The sequence below is a fragment of the Lasioglossum baleicum genome, chromosome 7, assembly GCF_051020765.1.
Source record: "Lasioglossum baleicum chromosome 7, iyLasBale1, whole genome shotgun sequence".
Taxonomy (NCBI): Eukaryota; Metazoa; Arthropoda; class Insecta; order Hymenoptera; family Halictidae; genus Lasioglossum; species Lasioglossum baleicum.
This window is the reverse complement of record NC_134935.1, coordinates 9538952-9559287: the sequence shown is the minus strand read 5'-3', so window position 1 is coordinate 9559287 and position 20336 is coordinate 9538952. Positions and strand designations below refer to the sequence as shown.

Below are 20336 nucleotides of genomic sequence, written 5' to 3'. Positions count from 1 at the left end.
GCCGATTAATATCATTAATAATACTGTAAATAATTTTTTTCTTACAGATATGATAGCAAAAGGTGACTCGAGGCAGAGCCAAAGCATAATAGTAATATAACTGTAGATAGTGTGTTTGCATGATTCCGTATACTACTCTCGTTAATTAACAGCGGATCTTCGCCAGCGTACAGCCTACAGAACAATTCACAGTGCATAAACTATTCATAACCAATAGCCTCAGTCTCATCGTGTATGTATGCCCCGAAAACGTAAATTCGCATGAACATCTGGGATCTAGAGTGTGATTAATATCTCATGCATTGTACTCTCATCGTCAATATTAATAAATTCCCTCGTAAACAAATCGAACGTGTGCGCACCTGTTCGGTGTACTCGTTACACCACGGGACACTCGAAAAGAAAAAATAAAAGGCGAATGAGGGGATACGAGACTGGAGAATCGAACTTAAAAATAACTTTCGCGTGACGCCGCGTCGGCCGTTGGATACTGTCCTTTGTTCCCCGTCCAGGCAAATAAAACGGGAAACAAAAGTTCCTCGTTAGGAACACCGTCTTTTTATTCAGCAGCGCGTAGGAGTTGGACAATCAAGGTGTAAAAAAAACATCCGATTCGAAATCAGCGTCGGGGCGCGAGAAACTTGCCGCGAGTTTATGTACGGCCGCTTTCACACGGGGTTGGCCGCGTTCAGTCGTGAAATATACTCCTGGACAAACTGACATCTTGAATTTATAAAAGACCACATTTGCATTTTGGAAGGAAACACACCGTACCATAATTGGTACGACTTCAAACGACCTCAGGAAGCGCCCTGTTCAAGGAAGTACAACATTTTTGGAACAATCTGTATGGTCACACACACTGTCTTACAATTTTATCGTTTATTATTATTACCACGCTTATATTAGCTTGCCGAGTTGTCGTTGTTGTCGTTGTATGCGTCAAATCTTGTAATTGAATTTTAAATCACTTCTCGATGAGCTAGAGACTTGAAACTTTAAACATAACTCAGAACTGGATGACAATGCAATATTAAAAAACAAATTTAAAGAAAAAAATTTTTAATATTAACCGTCACACCCCGCCGTGCGATGCTCGGTAGTACGTGATCGCGTTCAGCGATCCCCACTCCGCGCGCCAGCGCTCCCTACTCCACTACGCGTTCCCACTCCGACTCATCCTCGCTCCATTAACGCACTTCACACCGAAGGAGCTGAGTGTGGTTTTCCGTTCATTTAATTCCATTTCGGACAATTTCGGACTCCATCAAGAGACGTCGTCTCTCGGAGTCATCCCCTCATTCTATCGCGCGTATTTCCATATCTTCCGTTTCTATATATTACTATTTCATACCAGTATTACTATATCTCGCGTTCCATTTAAAAAAGACTAAAAAGTAGAAAATAAAAAAATATGTAAAAAAAACTTTGTAAAAACCACGCTTATATTAAAATGCACTAAAAAGGAAAAAATAATTTTTTTAGACATTAATGACTATAAATAAAAGCGTGGAGCGCTAAACTATATTGACGTAATCTTCGTGGGCACTTCACGCTTTTATTTGTAGTCGCTAATGCCTAAAAAAATTATTTTCTCCTTTTTAGTGCATATTTTTTTAGTTCAATGGGGTCGCATATTAACTGCGAAGTCATTAGCGAGCATTTATTCAAGGCAGTAGCTAGAACTGTGTAGAGCGGTACAATACGATTAAAACAATAACAATGAGGAATGAGGGAAGAAAATTCTTACTGGAATACACATATCCATTAATTTTCTTAAACGTCTTATTGCTTTATCCCGGGGTGTATCATTTTGTCGAGGAGTGTAAAATAATTGTCGGCTATGTCCAACGCGCGAAATCATATTCAATATTTTATTGTGGACGCGTGAACAACCTCTCTGTTTCTCTTGCGCGCGCCGTGGTTTTTCGTAATTAAAACACGACGTCACACGCCGCAACTTGCCCGGGCGTGATTTCATTGTCCGCCGGCCGGACATGCCACGCAGTCCCATTTTTTTCTCCTCTCTCCATTTCCCCGCGGATTTCGGACTTCCGAGCATAATAAATTCCGCTGCTCTCTTTTGCCCATTCGTTTCAACCATGGTTATGTTTTACTCGTGCGCGCACGCGATGCCGCGAACTAATTAAAAACAAACATCGTAGAAAAATTATTCTACACGTTCGAGGAAGTGTCGCGGTAACCGTGGACACGTAATAACTCGAGGAAACACTCGACCGCCGGGATGACAACCGCGAATTAGCGCTAAAAGTTCGGGGTACAGGGACTTTCAAAATATAGATATATTATCTCGCGATATTAATAAAACGCAAAAATTGAAATCTCTGCAATTTATGAAACGTTATTTGTCCCCGTCACCTAATATTGAAATACTCATTCAGCTTTCATTGCGTTCATCCCCAGTCGTTGATTTTTACGATTTACCCTTCACTGAAGTATTATTTTATTTCTATACGCTTTCGAACAAAGTTTACGCGATAATAAATGTACAAAATGTGATGTTCCAACGTATCGCCCGATCGAGGCTGTCGACGGGTTTTACATGTTTATCTCGGAGATTCTCACGATCCATTATCGTCGATGAATCTTTATGATCCGACCATACAAATGATACTCAGTTTATTTCAGCATTTTTCCATGGCCCAGTTTTATTACCGTGTTACACGGTACCGAACAGCAAAGTCGCACGAAAGTAGCGGTGCTCGTAAAATTTCTTGGGCAGTGTTCTTATTAACCGTAATAAAATTTGCGTCCTTTTACAGCCTCGTTCCCAGCCTGCTCTCGAAACTGACCCGTGTCCGAACTTATCCGCTTCTTAATCTTTACCGTCCACTTCGACTTTTCCAGATTTCTTAGAACGAACAATTACGTCCGGCTCCCAATTTCAGAAGAAATATATTTCATTCCAGAAAACAGTTCTATAAAAGCGTCACTTTGAATAATTATCGTTAATCATTCGTTTATGATAAAAATGAGAATCAGAAACGCTATAAAACAGGGATTTAAGAATATATCAATGTATTGTTCTACCTCTTTCTCTTAAATTGAAGTGAAAACACAATTGCTGAGCAACGAATGAGTCTGATCCGTCACACTCCGAAGTGAAACACTATTCGGGTAAACTTCGGGAAACAGACAAGGTGTATAATCGTCATAGTCTTTATAATTAACGGCAATTTTATTCGGCTCCTGCTTCTTGTAACTGCTGCAGACCATTTTAATTTTAGCACAAAGGAAAGAAGTAAATGTGCAACTTCAATTTCACGAATTCCGTCCTAATCTCGCTCTTTGATTCTACTTTCCACAACACGCACCTCGAACAAAATTTCTCATTTTCGAGACGTTATCGAGATCCAAATTTACAGCGTTCGACAACAATATATCCCTGCAATTTAGAAGCCAGTGCGCAATTTGCATGCCAGACAAGATTTACCAACGTCTGCGTAGGATTTCCCCGATCTACCTGTTCGGAAGATGAACAATTATTCGTAGTATCAGAGCAATCGCTGCACGCATCAGACAATGATAAACGTCAGGCTGGTAACGTAGCTGCCATAATTTAACAAGATTGAAGGCTGCGCGTTGCGGTAGGCTCGCGTAGATCTGTCACAATTTCTCCTAGTTAATTATTGCTGATCTGTGTCCACTCGATCTATAACAATCCTCTGTTCCCCGCGGAAACATTTGTCCTCAATAGACATACAAGAGACAGAGAAGATCTTTCAGAGTTGTACACATAGAAACATTCTAATATACAAGGTATTGTAAAAATATTGTATTTCCTTGAAAAGGGAGATTCCTAAAGTCATTTGAAATAACTTTATCCTTCACGAAAATCTTCTTCGCAGCTTCCTTAATGCGTTATTAGCGAACAACACGGACCAATCAAAGCGCGGCTGCAGCAGACGGATTTCGGCTCGGTAACAGGTCCTGCTGAGCGTGACGTTGGCATTGGCATTGGCCGAGCATCCTCGAGAGACCGAGTTTGGCCGCTAACGCGCGTACAAGGTTTCCTTCTTTGTTAGCGGAAGCGTCGGCGTTTATCCACGGTTGTAATAACTAATCAAGGATCAAGGAACAACAAGATCTCTCTCTCTCTCTCGCTCAACTCACGACTCGCGAAAACTCTAAAAATACAAGACAGTCTTCCGCTGAACGCAAACAAGCACAACTTTTCTTGTACAACCAGCTCGGCAAAGTTCAGGCTCAAACATGCTGTAATTACTAAACTGCGGATCTTCATGCGAAATGAAAATTGTCTGCGTCAATTGCAAGAGACTGGATAGCCAAATAGGCATTTCTCATTGTTACCTAAATAACTTTAACAAGCTGAGAATGATAAATTGGCATTCTTATAAATATTTTAAATGCATCAAATCCGCTGTCTAATAATTACATTTTCTAATCCTTTGGAGCTATTTCGACTCCAAGACCCAGATATTCCATCTAATTCGGAACATCTCGTAAAAGAAGAATACATTCACTTACTGTTAGACCACACTTACGTTTTCAATCATTTGTACGACTATTTTTGATAGCGTCTCGTTTGAGAGCAACAGGTTAATCTATTCAAGTGTCAATCTCTCTGCAACGAAATTGTTGGCAATATACTGAAACTGATTTCTTCGCCTTCGAGGTCAGTTCAAGGTCATGGTGTGTAGGTCGTTGAACTCATCTTGACTATCATATTATAGAAAATACATGTTAATTCACTCGGTGAAATCAGTTTTGCAAATCAAAACGAATAGTTCCGTCCAAGGTTCCGAACCAAAAGGAATACTAACTCCGCGTTGAATAAACCGCAACGAATCGAACATCTCTCGAAGCTCCATTGACGGAAACGTAATTTCATTCGTTCGACACGGGGCCGCAATTCGCGAGTCTAGAATCTCGGCCATCCGATTGAACCGGAGGCGCAGGTGTCAGTGATGTCAGTGTTAATGCGCCGAATCCTGTGCAAAGCTCCATTTAGCCAGGAAGATTACAGCTAATACACACGATAAGGATTATAGGACCAGGATCCATTCATAAAACGAAACGACTGGTACGAGGAAAATGGCAACGGGTGTCTCCTATGACAGCTGCAGACAGGTTCTCATCGTCTGAATAATTAACTCTCTTTTTGCCAGGAATTTGCGGTCGAGTCGAACGTACTGCTTTATCACAGATGCATTGTTTATTCGCAAACCGTTGAATTAAACGGTGCAAACTGCGATCACCCCGTTGCCCGGCTGTTTAACCCTTTTTGCGGCAACACTCTCATTCAACCTGCGCCCTTTACCCTCGTCCCGTTTCTCCGTGAATCGCAATTTTCTCTCTTGTGTATTTCGCGGACCGTTGCTCTACCTTTGGACGGCCCCGGTTGCTTTATTTAGACTTTTCCATTTACTTCCTCTATTCCTCCGTGTCCATTCATTCCTTTATCTTATTTCTTTCTCCCTTTTTATTCCTCCCCTTTACCGTTTGTACTCACTCTATTAGGATTGCCGCGCTGGACATACCATTCCTCTCTCTTTCTCTTTGACTCTTTTGTGCTAGACTCTCGGAGATCCATTGCTCGTTCGTCAATCGGGCACAACTTTCTCCCGCTTATCAAAGAGCAGTCAGAAAGAAACAGAAAGCCGACACTACTCTGATGTAATTAAGTAGACGACCTACTATAGCACTGTTCGGTTGAAGGGCCAAGTTCGATTTTGGTCGGAAACGGCTCGTTTGATAGCTCACCGAGAAAAAACCATTTTTTACAAGTCTCAGCTCTATACCTCGTCTATAAAGCTAGTGAACGGGGAGCAAACGAAAAATCACTTCTTTGCCCCATCTTTTATATTTAATCGCATCTAAAAATTCTGAAAGAAATCCGACACATTTGACAGATCGAATCACACATTCGAGAATTTTTTCCGATTTTTCGGTTGCAAACTCGGGTTGTGCAAAATGAAACACACGAAACAAATAGGATTTCGTATTAAAATTTTGTCAGAGTGAATATTCTGGACAATATTGGCATGTCAAAAACTAGTAATAACATGGAAAGTGTATTTCGCGTGATTTACATCGTGTTTAGACACATTTTAATCGAAAAAATCGCGACACTCCATTGGCGCTACAATTGCAAAGGTAAGATGACAATTATATTACATATACCGATTCTCTCAGTTTATCGAGCCGTGCTCGAGTCAGTTCTTGGGAAAAAAATGTCTTGCGAGCGAGAATTTAATTGCTGGCTCCCGAACTGGTGTAAATTTAACCGAGCACCACTGTAATGTAATTTCGGTTGCCGACCGTCAAGCCTATCGGAACGAGAACAAACCGGCCGATTTGTTTGGAGAAACGAGTCGAACGTGACCAGAAATCAGCGGACGATTATTCGCCGGATCCGATAGAACGATGTTTATGGCCGCTATTTTCTCGTCCTTTTTACAACCCTGGCTCACGAGCCACCGGACCGATAAAATTTCACCCGTTGGTCCGCAAAGCCTCGCAGATCGTACGTTATTAACACGATCGCCGCCGGCCGATGGGTCGAACAAGATTTCATTCAAGAATTTGCGAAGCGAACTGGCTCGCGAGGGAACGTGGTGTAGAGATTATTTAAATGCCGGGAAGATACGCGTAGAGTAGAGAAAACATGGGGAGCTCTTCTGAAATTTGCGAGAAAATACAGAGGATCAAAAAAAGTATTTAACGTGTTATAGCTCCACCTCATTACTGAAATACATTTTCTCGAACACTGCTTCATTAAATTTCAGACATTATCAATGCTCGTATAACTTAACACGTCGTTTAATTCTATTTCTCCTGTACCACGCGAAGCATATCAACCTAACAACTTCATCTTTCGCGAATGAGTTAATGCATCGTGTAATATGCAAATCATCCTCGTTGCCATAAGAAAGAAGGAAATAAGACCGATCCAGGGGTTGAAGCTTTCTCCCCCGAATATTTTGCTTATCGCAGAAATACAAAGTTGTATGAAAATTATAAACGACGCGAGTGATCGATGTCGTAGCGACAGAGATCGAGCGAAATTTATCTAAACCGGCATCGCGTAATTTATTCGACGTATTATGCCGGCGAGGGCGACATATTGCTACAGCATTGAATTAATTGCCTTTCGACATGGCTGGGACCGTGACACGTTTAACGATGCATTTATAATAAAGCGTTAATGCGAAAATAGCATATAACGGCCGTTTCGCCGGCATGAATCAACGCGACCTGAGCACTCCAATAACTTATACGATTCATCAGAGAATTAAATCCGACCGTCTGGACCTTTGAACGTGTCTCGTCGATGAACGACGCTCGCTGAAGCTGTTTAGATGTTCATTTCAGAGTAAAATCATCGCGAGTTACGATTGCTTTATCGCCTGTACTCAAATGGAAACAAAGTAACCATCGTGCAGTGGAGTATTTGCCACGAAAAGTTGGCCAAAACTGTTTTAGCATTATTTTATGACTTGCATGCACAGTGTAGTGCCATTGGATATATTATAATTTTTTGTATTGGGATTTATAGGTGACTGAATACCGATTAACTTTTATCGGAAATATTTTTTTGCCAGATTCTCGGCTGTGGCTGAAAAATCGTGGCACAGTAAAGTCGCGATCTAGCTCCCTGAGCTAGAGGGGTCAAGCAAACTGTCCGTGTTTACATGCTGCCCTTTTCTACGTTCGACATCCTCTGTACATATTTCCGGCGCGCGGCCGGCGTGGTCAACGCAGTCATAAAAATATAGTTTCCCTACACGATCTCTCTCCCTGTTCGGAACAGGCGATGAGGGGTAGATCGCGACTTTACTGTAACTACAGGGCATTTTCAGTGTGACCACGACGAAACGCACGCAGCCTATGCTCCGTACATCGCGGTACAAAAACTAATGTAAAAACCGTATTGGCAGCCAATTCTTTTTGCATTGTCAACAGAAACCTTTACAGTTTCCAATGGCGCAAAAAAGAACATCGGGACTCACTTGGAAGCCTAAAAATTTATAACGTTTAAAATTTTAAACTAAAAATTTATAATTTATAACGTTTTAACAACTTTTTCCTACACACATCACCGCCCCTCGGTGTATTAGATATTTTCAAAAACCTGTTAGTTGCAGTACAGCAAATTCCGCCGTTTTAAACGAATTTCGGTGAGGACCGCGAAGATTCACGGTATCTGGAGGGACGTCGCCATTCACTAGTTTCCGTTGCGTCGGTGTGTACGCTACAAAACATGTTCCGCCGGTATTACTTGCGCAGTTCGGATATATTACTCGACCGGGTTAATTGATTCAAATTTGCATGTATAACCCGAATGCACTCGGCAACGTAACGACACCGGAGACCAGTTCTTCCACCCACGACCCAATTCGGAATTAGTTGACCCGATAGCCGTCGGGGCCGGTCGCGTCGTGATATTATTAGGGGGCTTAGCATGACCGCATCTCCGTACTTTTCCATTACCGGGGATTTCCCTGTCACGTGTATGTCCGAACGTTATTACCATTAACGGGGAACAACTTTTATCCGAGGCACCAGGACCGCCGTGGTGCGAGCGTAACATCGCGTAAAATAAAACGTCCGGTCCCGTTCAGTTATTCCGGGTAGCGCACGAGCGCGGATTACAGTCGCTCGCAGAAATATCCTCCGCAGTGGTTAAACGAATTTTCTTTTTTAATTTCTCGTTAATAGAATCAGGAATATTTCGGCGCTGAGATCGTGATCCTCCCGCCCGGTCTAGTTCCTTGCGGAGTGTCTCAAAACTGGACTTCCTCGAAAGGGGTGAAATAACTTTTTCCGTCATTGTTTTACGAGTTTTCAAGATCATCCACATTTTTTTCAAAGGATTTCTATATTTATTTATCAATAAGTACATAGAGCGTGAATAGACAAATTTCCGCCATTTTATCTTGGAACATCGCGTAAACAAAATGTCCTTGATACGACATTGCCCCATTAGGTTTTTGCCTATGGGGTAAACTAAAGGATACAGTTTATTGCAACAAACCCACAACGTCGTAAAATATTATAATAATATTTGATGTGATGAAACCGTCGAAAAACCACGGAAAATAGAACAATGAAATTCACTTGAATCTGAACTTGAATACGCGCTTTGATTAACCGCATATCGATAAATTCGGTAACCGCGATACAAATAAGAATATCGAGCAATAATTCCGCTAGTTGTGGCTATAGTATTCGAATATCAACGCGAATAACGGTTTTAGCAGACCAGTTTGGTTTACTAGAATTAGTTTCTGTGTCAGATTGCACACTTTTGCGGCACAATGTACATGCGCGTAAATGCGCGATGCGGATATCCATGGGTCCAGAAAGCCAGCAACGTGGCATCTGCGTCCAATTACAGGACCATCCGAATATCCACGAAACCGGATAAAACACTGGCTGACCTATCAGGAATACCGTAATTCCGTGCACGTCCGGCAAATTCCCGCGAAAAACGGGACAGTATCCTTATCTCGCGGCAGCACTCGCGATGCACTCTTATACAGCATAGCAATATCGAGAAGAAGGAAATTCAGAGAAATCGATCGCGAGGAAAATCGTCATTTGGCTGATAGTCGAACCTGTGCACGGAAACGTTCGCAGCGCTGCACAGTTATTTGGCCCGGAAAGTTGGAAAAATTTTTTAAAAAGTAGCTATTTCTCAGGTGTTTGTAGGTATTATTATTTTTGCACAGATTCCATTTTATTAATGTTCGAACATAATCAATAATTTTCGGTGCTCTTTCTGGCATCATTGCATTCGATAAAGGTTTGTGCTCATAATGCAAAAAGAATTAATCCCAGATTTGCACAGATTAAAGATTTATAACGAATTTAAGTAGAAATGAGCTGCAACAATCGCAGCGTGTTTCCTGATGAAAATTAATAGTAAGAATTTCGTGCTGTACATAGTTAGTTTGAAAATAATAAATTACATCATTTCAACATAATTTACATGAAAAATAATTTTTTCCAGCGTTTCGGTGGAAGCATTCCATTATCACGATTTTATCCGGGGAAAAAATGTTTACAACGAACGTTGAACAGTATTAAACACCTAAAAACTTCTATATGTATATAATATTTCGAAAATCTTTTTCGACACAAAATAAAAATCATTTTGAGTTTTCAAATGTTAAAATGCATTTTTAACCTCGCTGTGCGTTGCACAAAATCATGAGACATTTCATGTACAGGGTCGTCGAGGTAAATGCGTAACAGTCGTTGTATAAAGAAAGACAGTTCAAATTCCAGGAAAACGTCAATTATCTGAATCATCGTATCGTCGAGTCGGGCCGGGTCGGGTCGAGCCGAAATGGAATCTTTACGAGTGAACGATACCCGCTGGTCACTTTTTTCGCGACAAAAAGAAGAGCGAACGGAAAACCCCCACGCCACGAGAAAATGAAAAGCATCTTTTCTCTATTGCGCCACTTTTGCAAACGACCTACTGCTGAGTGATTTAAAACGCTGGAACAGAGGGCACCTCCACGAACGAGTTATTGGCGTGAAAAGTTCCCTGCCACCGGGTGAACTTTCCTACCATTCTTTTTGTCCGACGTTCTACCCGTGCACTGGCGATCGATGCTCGCCACGTTTATCGTTCTCCACGATTATTTACACGGCTTCGACGATCTCGCCGACAACGAGTTTACGATCGCGATGACATCCAAGCTAGTCCACGGATCTTTATACAACGGAAAATCCCCCTCGTGCAGTTTGCGGCTTGGAATTCGACAGAAGTTTGCGTCCTCTATAAATGATTCGAACGGGTTTCGCTGTCGGGCTATGTAGAATGGTCCACCTGACGTGACCGCATCAATCATTTCTATTATTAATGGAATTATAGGTAACAATTCCCTTTTTTCGGGGATGGTAAAATTTTCTACAAATGTAAATTAATCTATGATTATCGAAGAACCTGAAAATATAAAATAATATTGCTATTTATTAACATTATCAACATTAAAGAAATTTTGCAAAATAAAAATAATGCAGGGGTTAGGTATTTCCCTTTTCAACAATTGCAACAAACCGAAAATGGTGTAACAATATATCCATAAATTCTTCTAACATTTTTTCACAGTTTTGCATTTGACCAATCCTTGTTTGTCACAAATGCATAAAACACACAATTCAACAGAGATGATAGTTTTATTCGTTGCACGTGCGATTTGAAAAAAATAAAAAGCCGCATTCTGTGTATTTGTATACGGTATCAATGTCGTAGATAAAAATGCTCTGCATTTTATTCGAAGTACTTGAAGTAAATATTATTTCCAAAAACACAACAACGGCTTACAAAAAAGGTATTAGATGGAATATCTAGAACAATTCCTATTTATATGCAGCATTTTCATGAATATTTGAATGCACGATAATCTTCAAAGCAGTTTGATCGAATAACTCCGAATCAACAGCGAACGATGCAGTTTATTCGAATCAATAATATCATCCATTTTACGCAGAAATGCGTTGGAAATTATTCCTCGTAACAGGGATCTCGTCGGCAAAATAAAACGTTTCGATGACTCGAGCAAAAATACGTGAATAGCGTGCGAATGGAATTGCAATTAACAAAGTGACCGATCTGTAAGCTTGCGAAGCCGCTCGCGCACGGATAGAAATAACCATAATCGAAGTAATTAATTACCTATCATTCAGCGGGCCGTTCACAAACGCGTCGATACCAGTATCTCTAGAAGCATCGAGATATCGTCGAACCAACCCGCCCCTTTGCCAGCCATCGCAGCAAGGTTGCCGCATTATATTAATTCCATTATAGTTCCGCTTTCCGCTATCCGAAACGATTATCATCGACGATCAGTAATAATGCTGGATTAGCGGTTATTATAGGTTTGGCCAATTCCCACATTTAATTAACGCTATAATTGCCGCGCCGCGTACGAATGCTGCGAGATGCGTCACTACGTTGACAATTTCGTTGAGCTGCATCGTGACAATTTTCGACTTGCAAACATAGTCATCCAGCCGACTACACAATCGCACAGTCTGTTACAGCTGCAGCACGATTATGTATAGAAGAGTACTAGAAAAAAGTATAGAAATATTTTCCGGACGATTCCAGAGAATACAGTCTTTATCAATCCTTTGTGGACGATGCCAGTGCACCATAGTGACATGAAAGAGCATTTCGAAATTTATTAGACAATTATGTAACTGTGTAATTTATAAAATTATAGTGCAAAAAGAAACTGGCAATTTTCAAAGAATCCTTTTAAAATTGGTGATCAAGAATTGAGAATTTCTGAACGAATTGTCTAAAAGCGACGGCAATTACGTTCGGGATCCAGAAAATTATTTCGCGACGATCGTAATGTAATACCTTCTTCTGGAATTGCTATTTGGAAGAGAATCTTCGAGCTTCTTTTAAGCACGGTATTTACAAAGTCTTAATGGACTTCCGATAATTAATTCGTTAAGTAAGGTATTCTCGTTGAAGACAACATTTCATTCAAACGTGTTTACCGTAATGCACTACTAGACCTGAATGGTTAAATAATGTTTTCAGACTACGATGAACTTAGTTCGTGTTTAAAATGATCATTGCTGTTGAATAATTCTTTAAGTAATGCGATTTCCAGAAATGTCCAAAGCACGCGCGACTGCTTCGAGAAATCAATTTTAATGCGTTTGATCTTCTACCGATTTTGTCATTGGTCAAAATGCCGGGAACAAAAGTACACTGTCAAAGTTAACGGTGGATCGAGCACGGAAATTAGCGTTATTAGTTTTATAGGCATTTTTATGCCGTGAACGGCGGCGGAATGCTAGCAAAACGCGGAGAAGTGAGTCGCGAAAAGCTCGTCAGCGGGTACAAAACCGCGGCGGTGATTAAATTTCCGCGTTATTTTCAATTACCGAGCAATTTATTTTCGAGCAACACCATTAAAAACAACGTCGCGTCGGCCGGGCCGGGACAAACGAAATTGTCTATTCGCCAATCGATTTCGTTTCTAAACTAGTCGCGGGACACGGTCGATCGCGTAATCTCTTTAGCTGTTGTGCGAGAAAACAGCGGCCGCGTCTCTGAGCCACGCGAGCAATTTACTGATGTCCGTCGACGAAATGTCCACTATTTCGAAATAACCCGGCTCTCGGTCGATCGATGGAAAGCAATTGCCGAAATTACGCCGCGGGAATGAAGATGAATTGTTGACTGGCGCCAAATCGGTCGGCCCGAGTGCCTATAATGCTCTCCAAATCCTTCATGCCGCGACTGTCCTTTTCCCAGCGAGAACGATCGCTGCACGCCTCCGTCCATCCCCGACGCAACGGAATTGTACAGTTAGCTGGCGTGCGTTTGCAAACTTTGCGATCCGGAAGTAAAATTCTTCCATTCACTGTTTTCACATACACTGTAAAGTGATTGCTCCCTTTATGTCTATGTTGTGAGATGTATTTCATTAAAATGTGATGTTATAAATGAAACAACTTGTTGATTTAACGTGTAGAACCCTTTATGTGTATGTTGCGAGATGTATTAGGTTGTTGCATATGAAATGTCCGATTTTAAAATGCAAATGTTGCAATGCGTTCCAAATACTATTACAGTTGACAGATTAATGTACGCCACTTTGAGGTACAAAGCTTACGGTCCTAGAAATTTCCTTTTATATAAATAGATTTGATTTCAACATGAATCAGTGCGATTGCCGCATGCTCGTTTTGTATGTGTGGAAAAACAACATATTGACGATAGCATTATGTGATGTTTGGTGAAAATGTGGTGACTAATTTATGGCAAAAATAAGTGAGTGCAATTTAAAACATTAGAAATGTTACAATGATTTGAGAGTGCTAATCTATGCATTTTTCTCAGCTTCTTCAAATTATTAAAGTAAGAATGAACTATTTATGTGGCTCCAGTGACTTGCAGTTGGTGCAAGCAATTTTTATTTTGCATCAAGATCCGCAGTCTAGTAATCAACGCACTGTTTGTTGATAGTAAAAAGAACTACAAAATAGAGATGACAGAGACTTCAATATCTACCATAATACAATCAAGAAACGTGTGATTTTTTGACCAATAAGAAATAGTTGCTGTTAGAAATCGGACATTTCATATGCAACGATCTAATATTTCATTAAAATGTGACGTTATAAATGAAACATAATTTGTTCATTTAACGTGTAGAGAACAAGAATGTGGGAATGATTATTCTAGTCTTTTTTAGCTTATGAGAATAGGAAGTGTCGTGTTGCTTATCTGATAAGAGAGACCAAGGATTTTTCTGTAAAATCCAGATCGTCTACGTCGATTGCAAAAGGCATGAGTTACCTGCTAAATTTGAAGTGATATAAAAAAAAGTTTCACGATGTCTAGTGTCACGACGATTAAACGAAACTTTTCCCAGAAAAAAAAGGTTTCTACAATTGTTTCAGCCCCAACTCCGTGACATGCGCCGTGTCACGCACGAAGGAAGAATTACGAGAACGATCCGTACGAAATTACACAGGCCAGTGTCCGTCCCACCCACAGTTTCACGGTAATTGTGCCGGCACGATTCGAGATTACGGTATTTATCGGGTAGGAGGTAGGTAAAATCGACCGATCCGAAAAGCACATCGCGACGTAGTTGCCGCGAAATTAGGCACGAAATATCGCGGTATCGGTGTCGTCTTTAACGGCCGACAATTTAGCGGTTCCGACTTTCGTGACGACCAGGTCGCGCCACGCGAACATCAGGTTTATTCGAAACTGGAATCGTTCTTTCGTAATTGCTAATTTTGTTCCCACTAAATGCTAACTCCGCTGGGATATTTCAGAATCATAATTCGTTCCTCAAATTTTTAACGATTCTGTGCGATTGAATTAGTGTCTCCTTCACGAACCAACTCGCTAAAGTTTTAACCGCCGAGCCTAGGTCTATTGCCACCCAGAATATCCGGTACATTTGACACGGTTTTCGAAAAAAAAAGTTATACTGTTCTATTATTTGTAGGTAAATTTGCCCGAAACTTCCTGACTTTTATTTTTTTAATGCGAAACGAAAGATTAAACGAAGGATTAAACGAAGCCGCGGAGAACATTTTCCCAAAGGAAAAGGTTACTTCAAATGACTTGAAGGATCACAGCTGTCAAGGAAGCACAACATTTTTCGGACGCCCTGTGTTTCTGCCAAAACGAGTTTCGTTTCGTTCCAACCAAGCTGACGCAAGCAAAACGAAGAATTGCACTGTCGTACACTAAAGTATTTTATAATAGATACGTTCCATTTTGGTGAGAAGAACCGCAGGACAAGCGCGATGGCAGCGTCGTCAACTGTTGTCGTTGGCAACGGCAACGCAAAAACAAAATGCAATTATCGCCGGACGACGCCGACTGACGGGCCGTGACGCGCGACGTTATCATTATTATTCCTTTTTAATAAAACCGAGAGGAAACGCACATACAAGACCATGGATGTAACGGAATATATATGTATATATATATACACCTAACCCAGACCAACACGGTCGGAGAGGAATAAAATATTTTTTTACCCGTAAGTCCGCCTGCCGCTCGATCGAGCGCAGCCTATTTTTTAGTCCCACGCGGCCCGCAACCGAAAGCTCGGGGCAATTCAATTCCGTCATCAGAGAAATCCTCTCAAGTGTGTATCTACATAAATTTCCGAAAGTCTAGCTTATTCAGCAACCGGGCCTTGGTTGCTTATTCGGCGAGAAAATTCGCACGGAGCCTCCGTTAACCCGCGTCCCGCTCTCCCGATTACGATCTGCAAACTTTTGACGACTGTTTCAATTTTGCAGTAAATCATCTTCTAACTGCACAAATAAATCGTTCGTTTACAATCTATTACCGTCATGGAAAGGAAAAAAAGTAGAATTCATTTGAAATCCAACGAAAATCCAGTAAACGAGTACAGAATCACGTTCTTTATATTATATCAATTGTATAATATCCAACTGCAAGTGTCTTCTAGTCGATCACAGTTGTGTATGAAATTATGTCCGAGTGAATTTGACTGCTTGGTGAAATGATCCATGTCAACAGTAATAGGACAGAGCGGCGAAATGAAATTGCAGAATTGCAAACCCTCGCTCTTCTGCCGATACCCCCCTCCCAATTGTAGGTAGAGATACTAATAAAGCGATTTCATTGTTAAGCGAGCGAGGAAAGTTTCGTAATTAGTGTTAATGTATGGCCGAATTACGTAATGCATTCGAGCGCGTTAGAATTCTGTAGAAATAATTACAGCATATATATGTATACCTATCTGTATATGTCTATATATTTTGCAGCGAGTGCAGAATAGTGTAGTATGCAGTTTTGTGTATGTCCCGTTGTACTACATTGCGCTGTATCAGGGGCACGATTTAAATCCCAGTTGGATAAGACCTCTCATTATCAGATTAATTCCTGTCCGTTCGCGGGATAATCAACGTGTAAATTATATCGACGCGTTTCAATTCGAGCCACCGATCGATCTTCTTCACCTGTTACCGCTCGATTGCATCTGACGTGTCGATTTTGAAATGGTAATGCAGGTCGATTCATCCCTCGCCTATCTCCACAGTGTCGCGATCTGGTTGTTCGACGAAAATTGACTGCAATTGCGCCGAGTACACAATTTTCACGTAAATATCTCCCGTTAATGAGAAAACCTACGAAACGATAACAAGCGTGAACTCGTTAAAATTTATTTGGACATTCAACAATTGCCACTGGAAAAAAAGCTGCCGCCATGTTCACGAAATTCCCAGGCTGATTTTTTTCACAGACATACTACTAGCCCTATCTATTATAAATTACACTATTATAATTTTTCTGTTTCATAATCTTCATCATTTGAATGGGTGTCTGGAAAAACACTGAGAGACTGTTTCACGGTTCGCTTTATTAAATGTTAAAGCAAAATAAGTTTCTAGACTCCTTCCAGACACCCATTCATTTATTCTTTGGCACTGCGTCTGCAAGGAATTGCTTGATTTTTTAAGTCTTCACGGTTACAACGATGAAGAAACAGTAGTCCGCGCACCCGCACATCCGTCAGTCGTCGTTTACAATTTTTCGTGGAAAAAGCATAACTGTTATTAACCACCTACCATGTTCGCTAGATTTGGCACCTGCCTTTTTCGTATTTCCAAATATTAAATTGTCAATCAAGGGAACCGTGTTATGAAGAGGCAAGTGTGCGACAAGGAAGACGGTAACCGAGTAATTAAAACAGATAACTAAAGAGGAATTCCCCAGGGGTTTCAAAGCACTACAGGAACGTTGTGCCGAGAGTAGACTACTCTCCTGTGTAGCTGCAATATGTGTGTGTAATACAAATTTCTTGATCACACCGAATTCAATCTTTTATTAGTAGACAGCGGATTTTATGCATCTATGACAAAAATAAGTAGGTGTAATTTGAAACAGTGTTGTTATATTATTTTCAACCTTTTATGTATATATATTAAGAAAGAAAATCAATTTATATCTCACACCAGTTTGTTACAATCCAGATAGAAATTTTTTAGACAAGTAAACGGCATGAAGTGTCTTCTGAACAACCTTCTTTTAACACGGGATAATTTGTTCCGTGTCGTAAGCGAAATTTCGAATTAGCCCTGAAATGGCGGGCCTCAGGACCGTTTCGACCCACAGTTACAAGCGTGCCATTTAAATTCTAATTTTCCGGTAGCAATTCGCAGGGTCGGTACACACTGTACCGATACGTTAACCGGAGAACTCGTGCGTAATCCTCAGTTTAATTTACACATACCGGTGACGTATCGGTGTCAGGTCGGTCCACGATTTTCCGTCGGTATCAGTGATCGTAAATATCGTTCTTGCGTTTTCTACTAAACGCGTTGGTACACGTCCGGCACAGTTCCGTATTTATTTCACCGATACATTACGGATGGCACTGATCCGGCACTGATACGTGTAATTCGACCGTAAGGATTTCACAGCCGAGTTGCATCAAAGGGCCCCGTTTACGAGACCGTTTGGTGAATTAATTCGCGGGATGAACGGGCCTCTTACCTGGTTGGTCCGCACGGCCCTGCCCGCCGCGTAAGAATCCAAAAAAGGCAGCGCGCGGGTTGCAGTGGTACGCGAGAGGCCGATCGAAGTTACGCGCACCACTTTTTCGCGTCGTTCACTGCAGTGGCGGTAACACGTTGCAGTACTCTCGCGGTGTCTTCCGGTCCACTATTATCACAGCACTGTTGTGTCGCCTTGAGTCGAGGACCGGCGAGCGTAACGCGGCTGCGAGGCAGCTCGATCCGCGATCGAAGCGATCTCGCGAGCGACCGCGAGTCACACTCCGCGCGAGCGATCGCCTCGATCTGCACCATGGAAGGACCTCTTCAGCGTGATCCTCGGGGTCGACGAGAGGCAAACGTGCTTCCTCAGGGTTTCACAGAGCAACCGCGACGAGTTCCTGTACTTTGCAGCCGAGTCCCTGGGCGGAAATCCTCGATGCATCCGGTCCGGCTCTCATCCTATAAGCCTGGAGCTCCGGAGAACATAAGGAGAGATCAAAAGCGCGCGTCAACCGAGCGACGGGATCTTGTTCGATGGCTCGATCGAAAGTTTTTCGACACCCTGCGTGTGTGTCCCGGTGCGGGAGGAAACTTTCGAAACGGCGGCGCGGAGAGGCGGTTGTTATGTCGCGCGCGCGTTCGCCTCGTTTCGCTTTCGAACACCTCTTCACTGTGTAAGGAGTGCACTCGACGTGTCGATGGATGCGCGAAAGCGTCGCGTCGGGACGCAGGCCAGGGCACCGATACGCAGCAGGTAAGCCGAGAGACCGAGCGATCACGATGCGCGAGCGTCGCGTCGTGTTGTTGGCAAGCGACTAACCCCCGACGCCGTCCTGCACCCCCGGACGCCGCGCATGCCCCCTACCTTAAAGAACTCACCCAACCCCTCTTCTCTGTGCCGCCCCAAAACCACGGTGACTTCATCTTTTTTGACGAGAAGCCTGTGAGACCCCACCACCTTCGCCTACCCTACACCCATTCCCCCACGCATCATCCTCACATCCCTCTACACCCCCACACTATCCTTTTATCTTTTGGCCTGTTCTTTCGTGTCTCTGCTACCCTTCTCTTCTTTCATCTCCCGCGATTCGACGGTCTTTTTCCGTTTTATTCCTCGCACTCCAACCGACTCCTAAGCCACTCGCTCCCTTTCTTTCTTTCTGCGTTTTGTCGTCTTCCTTCTTGTACCAGGATGGGTCTCCACGGTCGTCTTGTTGGTTGTTTCATGCGCGGGACGATTAGCGGTTGCATCCAGATCAATTTGGTTTTGTGGGCGTTTGTCGAAGATTATACTACGTGTCGTACATCCACTGTGTGAGAAGAAGATAGTGCATCTCTTGTGTTTTTTAACATTTCGTAACGAGAACTAGTGGAAATGGAAAGTGCCTAAATATGGTATAGTCCCCTATTATGGCACTACTTTATATCTTGTAAAGGAGAAGTCGTACTCTAGTGAGAAAATCCTCAAACAATAGTTTACCATGTTTACTCAACAGTGTGCAGTGCATTCGCACCATTCTATAGATTATAGTATCGATCCTCCGTCAGTTGTGTCTCCGCGTGTTGAATATTTTTGTCGTTAGAATTTCGATTGTATCTTTTTCGAGGAAGGTAAGTGATTTGGAAATGTTTGAACATATCTGTAGTTTCAATTTATTTATATTGATGTTTGCCAACTGTTGGTTTGGGATGAAATTCATTTTCTCTTTGTCAGTAGCTAGTATTATCAGACCACGTGGAGTTCCCAATATGGCACTACTAAGGGTTCCCTAATATGGGTATAGCTATTGATATTTTTGGTGTGGGTGCCGAATATGGCACTAGGTGTCATATTAGGGATTCAAGATGTGCCATATTAAGACCCTTTTTCGCTGGAACCTGCAAATGACACACTACAAAAAAATATTTTTCCCAAGCTGTATTAATTTTTGAACAATCTTGACCCCAGAATTTTTTGTACGAAAAAGCGCATTCTAAAATAATAAAAAAATAATATCAACAAAAAGTGGTTCATATTTGGGCACTTCACCCTACATTTCCCGTATTACTACTAGTTTTTGGTATGCTTGTATGTGTTACTCAACACGGCCGAGAAGATTCACTTCGATCAAATTGTACGGATGCAATTGTAAATTTTGTGATATGGAATTTGTGGAAAGGAATGTTTGGTCCTGATTATTATACAGGGTGTCTTAAGTTTTAATGTTCAAACTTTGTCAGTATATTCTATGGCAGTAAATAAGGAAAAAATGTTATGTGAACATAGGTCATATAGAGCTTTATTAAAAAGTTATAACATAAATATGGAATACAAG

General features: G+C 41.7%; 1 protein-coding gene across 1 annotated transcript in view; it reads right to left on the bottom strand.

The window, feature by feature from the left end:
• LOC143210176 (zwei Ig domain protein zig-8) overlaps window positions 1-18855 on the bottom strand; it is a 113087-nt gene extending 94232 nt beyond the window's left edge. Inside the window, exon 1 of the mRNA XM_076426764.1 lies at window positions 18020-18855. The gene's annotated coding sequence lies outside the window, so the exon portion shown is untranslated. The remainder of the gene's footprint in view (window positions 1-18019) is intronic.
• Window positions 18856-20336: the final 1481 nt, after the last annotated feature.